Genomic DNA, 11,062 nt, shown 5'->3' with positions numbered 1-11,062 from the left:
AAATTCTATTAAATTTGGGTTAATCATTATTTTATCATTCTAGAAGTAGGATTAACAGTAGATATTTATTTTCTTTTCTTTTCAAGTTTTCTGTATAGGAACCTCACATGAAAGGAGCACGACATTTTCAAACTTATAACGAACAAGGATGGAAGCACCCACCATTAAACCATTGCAATGTCATGATCAATCGAGTAACTTCTTTCCTTATCTACTTAGGGTTGCACATTAGAGAAAATGTGTTATCTAAAGTGTGAGGGTAACATAGGAAATATATTTTATATTTTGTGTGCTTTTCCTTTAATTTTTATTCAACAATTTTGTGCTTCAACTTGTAGAAATACAAGTGATTAGTTAGGAGCATGTAAATAGGTTGATCGTGTTTACTATAATTTTGGCATGGTAGTGAATGATTTTAAATTTTCAATTATTAGACTACTAAGTCCTATAAATTACACTGAAATAGGCATTAAGAAATTGAATATGTCAAATGAGATAGAAAATATAGGGCAACAAGCTACTAGTTTGTATGATAAACTGTTGAATTTGTGATTGTTTAATTGATTAAATTTATGAATATTGAGATATCTAGGGATGACCTAAGGCATTGTTTGGTATACACTTAGAGCCAAAAATTTAACCATATTTATTCATCCTTAGTACCTATATTTGACCCAAAAAAACACTTATTGAAGATCATTTATACAAAACCCAAGCCAAAAACTTTAATTTGTATTTACCCTTTTTCTTTGGTCTTGAATTGTACGACTATATACGTCTGGCCATACGTATTGAGGGATAAGTAGATACATCATGGTGGATTTTGTAAAAATAGAGTGAAATAAGAATGGTCAGAATGATATATTGATTATAGGTTACCCACAATGTGCAACAAAACAAAAAATCACAAAAGTAAGAAAAATGGGTAGAAAAGTATTTGAAAAGTATAAGCATTTGAAAAAGGTGAAAAAGTCACAACAGTAGAAAAACTCATTCAGTAAGTGTACCAAAACTCGTGAGCTAGCCGTAATTGTTGTATTATACGATGACTTCTTATATGGAGAAATAATGAAGGTGAGAGAAGGAGAAAGTAGGTGGTGAACAGGCAAAGGTTACTGAGGGGGAAGATAGGGAACAATGCAATGTGCCAAACTATTATCGTGCTTGCAATCATTTTGATGCTTCCTGTTCTTCAATTGCATAATTTTCCTAAGCCTCAAAATGTTACAAGCCAAAAATTCCTAGATGACCTAGGTAAACTTATTCAAGGATTGACATTATATTACAAAATATCAATAACGACTGTTTGTATTCTGCTAGGATAATCGAAGTACACATATAATTTATTAATGGGCTCATATATTTGAAAACTTTAATGCTTGTGTACTTTGTTATATAATGAACTTAAGTGTTTGATATTAAAAGTGGTAAATCATTTATATCATGCCAAGATTATGTGTGAATATGAAAATGCCTAGTTAAGTACTTCAAACTCACTCTTTGTACTATACTTGCTCAAGGGTCGTCTTTTATATTCTTGTTTTTATTTCGCCTTACATGTGGACAAGCAATGACTTAACTGTGGGGGAGTTTGATTTTTCATAATTCGATGTAGTAGATTAAACTAGTTTTCATACTTAAGTAGTTTGAATACAAGCATTTTCATTATATTTTAGTATGGTTTCTTAGTTTAGTTTAAATCTAATAAAAAGTGCATTTGGAGTCTTTTGTTGACCTTATAGGACAAATGAGGGCTAAAGGCAAGCTAATATACTTAGTGAGTGTGCAGGAGACAATTCAAGGGCGTAGAAACTCAATATTGGTCATTGTGTGAAGTTTGATGTCACAACATAGGGGGTAGATTACAAAAATCCCAAGGCTGCCTTTGGTGATGCACCACAACCAAGGGATATCGCGACACAACCAAGGGATGTCGCAACACACCTTTGAGGTTACCTTGAACCTGAGCATACTACCTTCGATGTCGCACACAGGCACTAAGGTGTTGTAACACCGGCCTTTTATGGGATTAATTATGAGTTAAGGGCATTTTGGTCCAAACAATAGAAATTAAACACGAGAATGTCAGCTATGCTAGGATTGAGGATGAAGGCTGATCGCGTGATTCGTTACAAGTAATAAATATTTATAATGAAGATCAAACCTAGACAAACTATTATCACGACGAAAAGGTAAGTGCACCTATCAAACAATAGTATAGTCATGGCAAGACCGGGATATCGTACCCAAGGGAACCAAAAGTACTAGTAATAACTATCTTTTTATTATCTAGCCTAAGAATAAAAGGGTTTGTTTATTAAACTAATTAACTAATTTAATTAAAGCAAAGAGAAAATTTGGAAAAAGATTTGAAAAAAATCAATTGATAAAGATGACACCCAAGGAGGAATCCACCTAGATTTCACTTGTTATCTGACTCTGAACCGGATGATTTATTCACTTGACTTGTTTCGTAGAGATCCCTAAGTTAAGTTATTATCCCTATTCAAGACTAATAACGTCTAACCCCTAGATTGAATAACCGAGACTTTTCTCTAATTAACACTCTAGGATTGTATTAACTCGATCTATGGATCCCCTTATTAGGTTTCACCCTAATCTGGCAAAATCTCGTAACCTTATTTCTAGGAATTCGATCAACTCCGCTTAATTATGCCAAATCTACTCTTAGGCAGGGTCTATTCCTCCTCTGCAAAAGCACATCAAATCATAAATTAATACCCGGAATATTAACTCAAGCATTAAGAACACATAATTAAGAACAAATCAAGTATTTATCATATAGTTCAGATAATAATAACAAGATCCATCACAGGCTTTATCCCCCTTAGGTATCTAAGGGCTTTAGTTCATAATAAAATAAGAGTACATCTCAAAAGTATGAAAATAACAAAACATAAAGAAAACTCTAAAACCCCTGAAGGAATTCTGAGAGAGATCTTCAGTCTTGGAGTAGCTCCGGCTTTTGAGATGGATCGTTTGGCTTCCTTCAAGTAATTCCCGATGTGTGGTACTGTATTCCAGAAAAGTTCTAGAAAGAGTCGCCTCATTCTAGGTCACACTTAGGGTGTTTATATAGGCTTTGGATTGGCTTTCTTCCTCCCTAAGTACCTTTTTCCGTGTAAAATACAACTTTTGAAAAAGGGATACGCCCGTGTGCCACGACCGTGTGACGTGATTACCAGGCCATGTTCGATCCGTTTGAATTGCACACGACTATGTGCGCTCAATGGCCAGGCCGTGTGAATCGTGAAAACCTTGGTCGACACCCCCGAAGGCCACCGGCATGTGAAATGCCCGTGTGGCAAGGCTTAGGCCATGTCATCTTCTCGATTTGATCCGTTTTGTCCCTTTTTAGCTCATTTTTGGCTCCTAAAACTCTTGGTGCTTTCCTGAGTACAAAACATGAAATAACCGGATTAAGAGCACCAAAATCTACAAATCTAGTAATAAACATCCATAAATATGCTAAGTATTTGGGGTGTAGATATGTATAATTTGGCGTTTATCAAAGGTCACCCTAATTCTATAAATAGGCTCATTCAGCATTTATTTAAGGAAAAATTTTACATTATAAGTTTTTGTTTGTAAATTTAGTTTTCATTTTTTCCACGCTATCCTTCGTGTTTAATGTCCCAGCAGACCAACCTAATGGATTCCATGGAGCCTCACTCACATGGTCTTACACCATTTCGCCATCTTGGCATATTATCAAATGATGCCATAGGGCCTCACCCACATGGTCTTACACATATCGTATTTGCCTGCAAGGTCAGCTCATGATATGCCAGCCCAGTTTTCAATAAAATTTCCCTACTAGAGGCATCACAAATAAAGCTTCTTTCCACATTCATTACTTGCTATCCTACCTAATGTTCAGTTCTCATTCATTACTTTACTTATGAAATGAGGACATTGCTTCTTTTTAAAGGGGGTAAGGCAATATTAGCATGAATTTAAAGTATGTTTCAATGCTTTCACATGAGTATGCTGAAATAAAATGATGTTTAAAGAAAATTTTTGTTCATGAAATAAAGTATGATTTTTTATTTTATTTGAGTCTTTTTTTATGTTATCCTAAGTTCTAGAATGCTTGTATGTTCTTAGGTCTTATGTAGAATTTTTCCATGAAAATTGAATTTCTTTTGAATTTGACATGCATGAAGGTTTAAGTCCTTAAAATTGACTTTGTAACTTTCTTGAGGGGTAAGAATTTAACCACAATTTAGGCAAATTTTCTTTGGATCATTTGAGCCTTTCAAGCCGACCATATGAATTTGACCCTTGAAACCTTAATTTGAGCCTTAAAGCCTATTCTATTGCTATTTACCTACATCATAATCCATGCTACCATCATTTTAAAATATTACCTTATTTTTACACCTATCTTAACTATACTTAAATTGGTAAGCAAAGATCGAGGAAAAATTTAAAAAGATGTACATGTTATTCATATGTTAAAAAAATTCTATTTAAATGTCAAGCAAAAGAGAAAAAATAAATTCTCAAAGTATTGAGAAATATTGGGCATATGCTTCAAAATTAAGTTTGAGGGGGTGAAGAACCCATTAGTAGGAAGGATGTACATCGAAAAGATCCAAGGTAAAGTTAAGGTTAAGATTACTGAACCTAAAAATTCACTTCTCTTTATCCCTACCTTAAGCCTAGCCTCATTACAACCTTATAAAAGACCTATTGATTTGCATGATTATGCCAACTACATTAGTTGAGAGGAATTGCTAAGTTAAACACCTGATGACCATTAATTAGACTTTGTGATTGCTTTGTTTGATTGACCAAGAAACTTTGATCTAATGGTGAATGTTATGTATGATCTTGAAAAGCATGCACTCAATGACTTATGCTAGCATTTTTCCACACTTAGAATAAAATTTTGAAATAAAGTTTGCATATGAGTGACTTATCAATAAAAGGAGCTTGTGAGCATGATTTTATTGATGTATGGTTATGTGCAAAGATTGATGCTTTTTAAACTTATTACAAATTTACCCTAGCAAAATTTGTGCTTTACATGAAACATTACTTGGGATAGGCAATGGATTAAGTTTGGGGTGTGTAAATTCTAATTTGTATAGGTTTTTAGTTGTTTATAACTCCTTTTAACTTAAAATTTATATTAATTTTGAGTATTTTTTAGTTAATTAATTAGGTAAATTTTGCTTATATTCTGATGATGGGTATGAATTTATAAAAAATGCAAATATGTGCTTTATTTTATTAATTTTGTGCATAAATTAAATTATTTCATGTTATTTATTATTGTGTTATATTTTATTATGTAGGGGGGCATGAACTTGATATAATATGAAGCTTATTATAATTATTGCATGGACATGAGCAATTCTACCCTATTTGGACAGTAAAACTATGCAAATTGGTTCATGTAGATGTTACTTTGACCCAGTTAAAAAAGATGTTACATGGTGGACAACTCTGATTATTTAATGGGTCAAGGGGAAGACAAGCCCACTTTAGCACAAGCATGTTGGCTGCCCAAAAATCAGTTTTTGGATATTTATTGAAGGTCCCTATGGTTGAAACTAAATCAGAAAAGAGTCCATGAAGTTTTCCCTTCAAACCATCCAACCCTTGCTTCATTTTAGCATGATTTCATGCTTGAATCAAGCAAACATCATCCACCCTTTTACATGATGTGTGGTCGGCAAAGTACAGGAGTAAATGGTGGGATATTTTTCATTATTTTTAGTAAACTCTCCCACTAACCTCAGGTATAAATACCTACTCCCATCTCACATAGCTCTCATCCTTTACTCAATCCCTCATCTCTCATTTCATATCATTCTTCCATTCTCTCATTCCTCTCTTCATTCCCACGTATAACGTCTCATATTTCCAATCTTTTCTTAGCTAGAAAAACTCTGATAAGAACATTTCTTAGCCGACCACCTTGAGGAGCCATTAGCGAAGGAGCAATAGGAGGATCGGAGGAAAACATATTCAATCAGAGCTTGTAAAACTATTGATTTGACAAAGTTTATTCTTTCTTACTTTGTTACTTTATTTTTAATCATGTTTGTAATGTGCTTTGCTATCTTGTCATCAACAATGGTAACTTAAATCTGTTTAGCTAGGATAATTGCATTAATGAGTCCTAAATGCTATCTTGTGCACATCGTCCTCTTTAACTCTTAGATGGTGATACCCTGACCGGAGATCTATACTAGAGAAAACTGACGCTCCTTGCAGTTGGTCGAACAGATCATCAATCCTTGGCAGAAGATATTTGTTCTTAATGGTCAGCTTATTCAGTTGTCTGTAGTCGATGCACATACGCATGGATCCATCCTTCTTTTTCACAAACAAGACTAGTGCTCCCCACGGAGATACACTAGGTCAGATAAACCCACGGTCCAATAGATCTGGAATTTGGGCCTTAAGCTCTACAAGCTCTTTCGGTGCAATTCTATCAGAGGTGATGGACACCAGAGCTATACTAGGAAGGAGCTCAATCCCAAACTCCACTTCACATTCTAGAGGTAACCCCAGTAACTCTTTAGGAAAGACATCTAAAAAATCCTTAACAGTCCGGATATCCTTTACTGATAAGTCTCCAACATCTGAAACACTGACGTAGGCCAAGAATACCTCACAACCCTTGCGAACCAATTTCCCGGCTCTTAGTGCAGAAATTACATTACTCAAATAATTTCGTCGTTCCCCAATTACCACTACTTCCTTATCTGCCTCAGTTATCAGAACAACTCATTTAATGGCACAATCTAACCTTACCCGATGTTTAACTAATCAATCCATGCCCAGTATTAAATCAAATTCTTCGAAAGACAGGTCCATTAGATCAGCCAGAAAGATAACTCCTTGTATCTCTAAGGGAACATCTCTAAACACCTTATTAACCCGAACGGTCTTCCTTAATAGACTTAGAATAGTAATCTCACTCATAGTATTTTCAGCCTTAATACTCAATATCTTAGACACAGAGCATGCTATATACGAATGAGTAGATCCAACATCAATCAATGCAGGATAAGGTACACTATGGATAAAGAATGTACCCGTTATGACATTTGAAGCATCTCCGTCCTCTCGGTGATGTGCAGCGTAAACTAGTGTTGGCTGCCTCGCCTTAGTATGACCAGCACCTCTGCCCGGTGCTCCACGACCACGGCCCATACCATTTCCACCCTTGGCCTGACCTCAGCCTCTCGATGGCTATTGACCACCCTGCTGAACATTACCAAAACTAGTAGCTTGCACCTGCTCGGGCCTCCATAGACAATACTTGACACGATGCTCTAATGATCCGCATCTTAGATATGCACCCATCTTTTTCCAACATTCGCCCTGATGGCGTTTCCCACAATCAGCACAAAACTGCGATCCAGTAGTAGCAGCAGCAAGGGTCCTAACTCTGATTGTTCCATAACTCTGGGCTTTTTCTTAAACTTTTGAAAAGAATTTGAGGGCTCAGCATACCTCTTAGCTTTTCCTTTCTCTCTGTTTTGGCGCTCAGCGCACGTCACATCCTCTGCGATTTTTGCCTTGTCAACCAGTGCTGTGAAATCCTGCTCCCTCTGAGGAGCTATCAGAACCCTTAAACCATCCCTGAGGCCATCCACAAATCAAACACACCACTCGTATTCTGTTGCCACCATCCCACGTACATAGCGGCTCAGTCGTAAAAATTTGGCCTCATACTCCGCCACTGTCCTCCCTCCCTGTGTTAAGTTCGAAAATTCCCTACTACGGGCATCCACATAGCTGGCACCCACATATTTAGCCTGGAAAGTAGTCTTGAAAAACTCCCAGGTCAAACGATCGGGTTAAGTGCCCTCTTTGACAATAAGCCACCACCGGTAAGCCTCATCTCTCAGTAGAGATACTACACCTTTTAGCTTCTGATCTGGGGTGCAGTCAAGGTCATCCATAATCCTTTCTGTGGCCTCAATCCAATATTCAGCCACATTAGGGCTAACTCCAACAATACCCCTGAATATCTCTGCCCCATTAGACCTGAGTCGTTCCGTAACCGACCCACGACCTCCAATACCAATACCAGGCTCGGCGACCCTTTCTAGAATCTTGAACATTGCTTGGGACAATACGTTGTCCCCAGCAGCTCGATTTCGAGACCCTGTCTCAGCCATAGGTGAAGCTAATGTCTCTCTAACATCCTCATTAGGCTGGTGTCCAGAAGACGAAAACCCAGCCCGAGCACCTCCACGGCTTCTGCCGCAGCCTCTACCACGAGTACCTCTAGTGCTCATTATTGTATGAGCTTAGTCTGTATTGAAAGTTTTATGCCAGTCAGTTTATTGTTCCGATGTTTATTACAGATATTTTATGAATAATACAATTTCAGAGTTTATTTTTGCAGTTTGTAATCTTACTACAGTTTGTAGTCTATTCTAATTAGAGAATTTCTGTATAGTTTTACTACCTAATGTAGTTCTAGAAATATGATAAACCGTAGTTTATACATTTTTTTACCCCATGTTAAACACATTTTATGGATTATTTCCCATTAGAATTGGTGAATTCGATGCTCCTAATGCTTTAATTTCATGTTTTATACTTAGGAGAGCATAGGAGAGCGAAAGGAACGAGAAACGGGCCAATGTACAAAATCAACACGGCCTGGACTTCCTCACACGGGCAGCCTACACGGCCGTGTCAATTTGGTAGAATCGAAGCATGACTCACACAGGTAGAACACAAGCCCGTGCCATTCTAACAAGCTCTAACACGGCCTAAAATAATCGCACACGGTTGTGTCACACGGGCGTGTCCCTGTCGAGCCCAAGTTGAGTCCAATTTAGAAAAGGCTAATTTTGAGGGCTCTTAGGCATTCCAAAGCCTATAAATACATCCTAGAGGAGGAAGAAAAGGGAGACACAGAGTAGACCGTAAGGAATTACTCCAAGAAAGCCGATTGATCCATCTTAGAAGCCGGATTCACCATCAAGACTAAAGATCTCTCCTCAATTGCCCCTTCAGGAGTTTTGGGTTTTCTTTATGTTTTGTATTCTTTATTATTCTGAGATGTTTTCTTATTTAGTTACGAACTAAAACCCTTAAATACCTAAGGGGAATGAAACCTAAGACGAATCTTATTATTATTTTATGAATTGTATGATAAATATTTAACTTGTTCTTAATTATGTGTTCTTAATTCTTGTTTAGATATCACAGGATACTGATTCAATATAAGCTCTTATTTAGAGTAGGAATAAAACCTGTATAAGAGTACATTTGTCATAATTAAGCGGAGTTGATTGCGCGCCTAGACATAGGGTGACAAGATTTTGCCAGATTAGGGTGAAACCTAATAAGGATACCCATAGATCGAGTTAATGCAACCTGGGGTGTTAATTAGAGAAAGGTATCAATTATTCAATCTAGGGATTAGACGTTATTAGTCTTGAATAGGGATAATAATATAACCTAGAGATCTCTACAGAACAAGTTAAATGAATAAATCGTTCGATTCGAAGCCAGAATAACAAGTACAGTCTAGGTGGATTTTTCCTTAGGTATTGTTTTAATTCAATTGATTTTCCAAAAAGCAATTCCCCAAATCCATTCTCTATGAATTCTTAGTTTAGATAATTAGTTAGTTAAAACAAAAACCTCTTTATTCTTAGGCTAGATAATAAAAAGACAGTCATTACTAGTACTTTTAGTTCCTTTGGGTTTGACAATCCGATCCTGCTAAAACTATACTACTGTTCGATAGGTACACTTGCCTACATCGTGATAATAGTTAGTTTCAAGAACGATTAATTATAAATATTTAAAACCTATCACGAAATCACGCGATCAAGTTTTTGGCGCCATTACCAGGGAACTAAAATATTAGGAACACTCAATTTTTATTACTTTAGCCATTCAATTTTCTTGCAATCTAATTTTATTTTTAATTTTATTCTAATTTACTAATTTTATTTTTCTTTCTTCTGACAGGTTTTTATAGTTTATGACTAGAAGAAATCCGTCAGGACCACTACTTTTTGACGAAGAAATCAATCACACAGTTCGCAGAAACCAAAGAGAAATAAGGCAAAGCCTAAGATACACAAAGAACGAGCAAGAAGACGATACTCAACCCCCAACCGAAGAGATGGCTAAAAACCAAGACAATCAGCTACCTCCTGCAATTGCGGCTAACCAAAATCCTGCTCCACTCACTATGTATGATTATGCTAAACCTTCTTTAACAGGAACTGAATCAAACATAGTTAGACCTGCTATAGCTGCCAATACTTTTGAACTGAAACCTAACACAATTCAAATGATATAACAGTTTGTTCAGTTTTATGGTTTGCAGGATGAAGTTCCCAACGCTCACTTAGCAAACTTTTTGGAACTATGCGATACATTTAAAATTAATGGCATTTCTGATGATGCCATTGGTCTACGATTATTCCCTTTCTCATTGAGGAACAAAGCTAAACAGTGGTTGAACTTGTTACCACGAGGGTCAATTACTACTTGGGAACAAATGACCGAAAATTTTTTACTAAAATATTTTTCGCCGGCAAAAATGGCTAAATTACGTAATGATATCTCTTCTTTTGTGCAGATGGATTAAGAAACACTCTACGATGCATAGGAGAGATACAAGGACCTTTTGAGAAGGTGCCCTCACCATGGGTTACTGCTTTGGCTTCAGGTTCAAACATTCCATAATGGCCTGAATCCTTCGACTCGGTAAATGGTTGACGCAGCTGCTGGCGGAACCATCAATATTAAAACACCTGAAGATGCTTATGAGTTTATAGAGGAGATGTCACTGAATAACTATCAGTGGCAAGTCATAAGGACAAAGCCAACGAAAACAGCCGGTGTTTATAACATCGATTCAGTCACCATGCTCTCTAATCAGGTAGAACTCTTGAATAAGAAAATTGATGGCTTTCTTAGTTCTTCACAAGTTTATCCAGTAATGCAGTGCGAAGCAAGTGGCGGTGAAACAAGCCATTCGGAATACCAACCTTATGGCCACAACATCATCGATAACAAGCAATTAAGTTACATGGGT

General features: G+C 36.5%; 1 non-coding gene across 1 annotated transcript; it reads right to left on the bottom strand.

Moving 5' to 3' along the window:
- Window positions 1-10,570: 10,570 nt before the first annotated feature.
- On the bottom strand, window positions 10,571-10,677 carry LOC121204269 (small nucleolar RNA R71). The gene has a single exon (XR_005899197.1). It is a non-coding gene; the product is annotated as a small nucleolar RNA R71 (small nucleolar RNA).
- Window positions 10,678-11,062: the final 385 nt, after the last annotated feature.

This window comes from Gossypium hirsutum, chromosome A07 (genome assembly GCF_007990345.1).
Source record: "Gossypium hirsutum isolate 1008001.06 chromosome A07, Gossypium_hirsutum_v2.1, whole genome shotgun sequence".
In the NCBI taxonomy this organism is placed as follows: Eukaryota; Viridiplantae; Streptophyta; class Magnoliopsida; order Malvales; family Malvaceae; genus Gossypium; species Gossypium hirsutum.
Note: the sequence above shows the minus strand (reverse complement) of the source record. Positions and strands in the feature narration are given on the sequence as shown.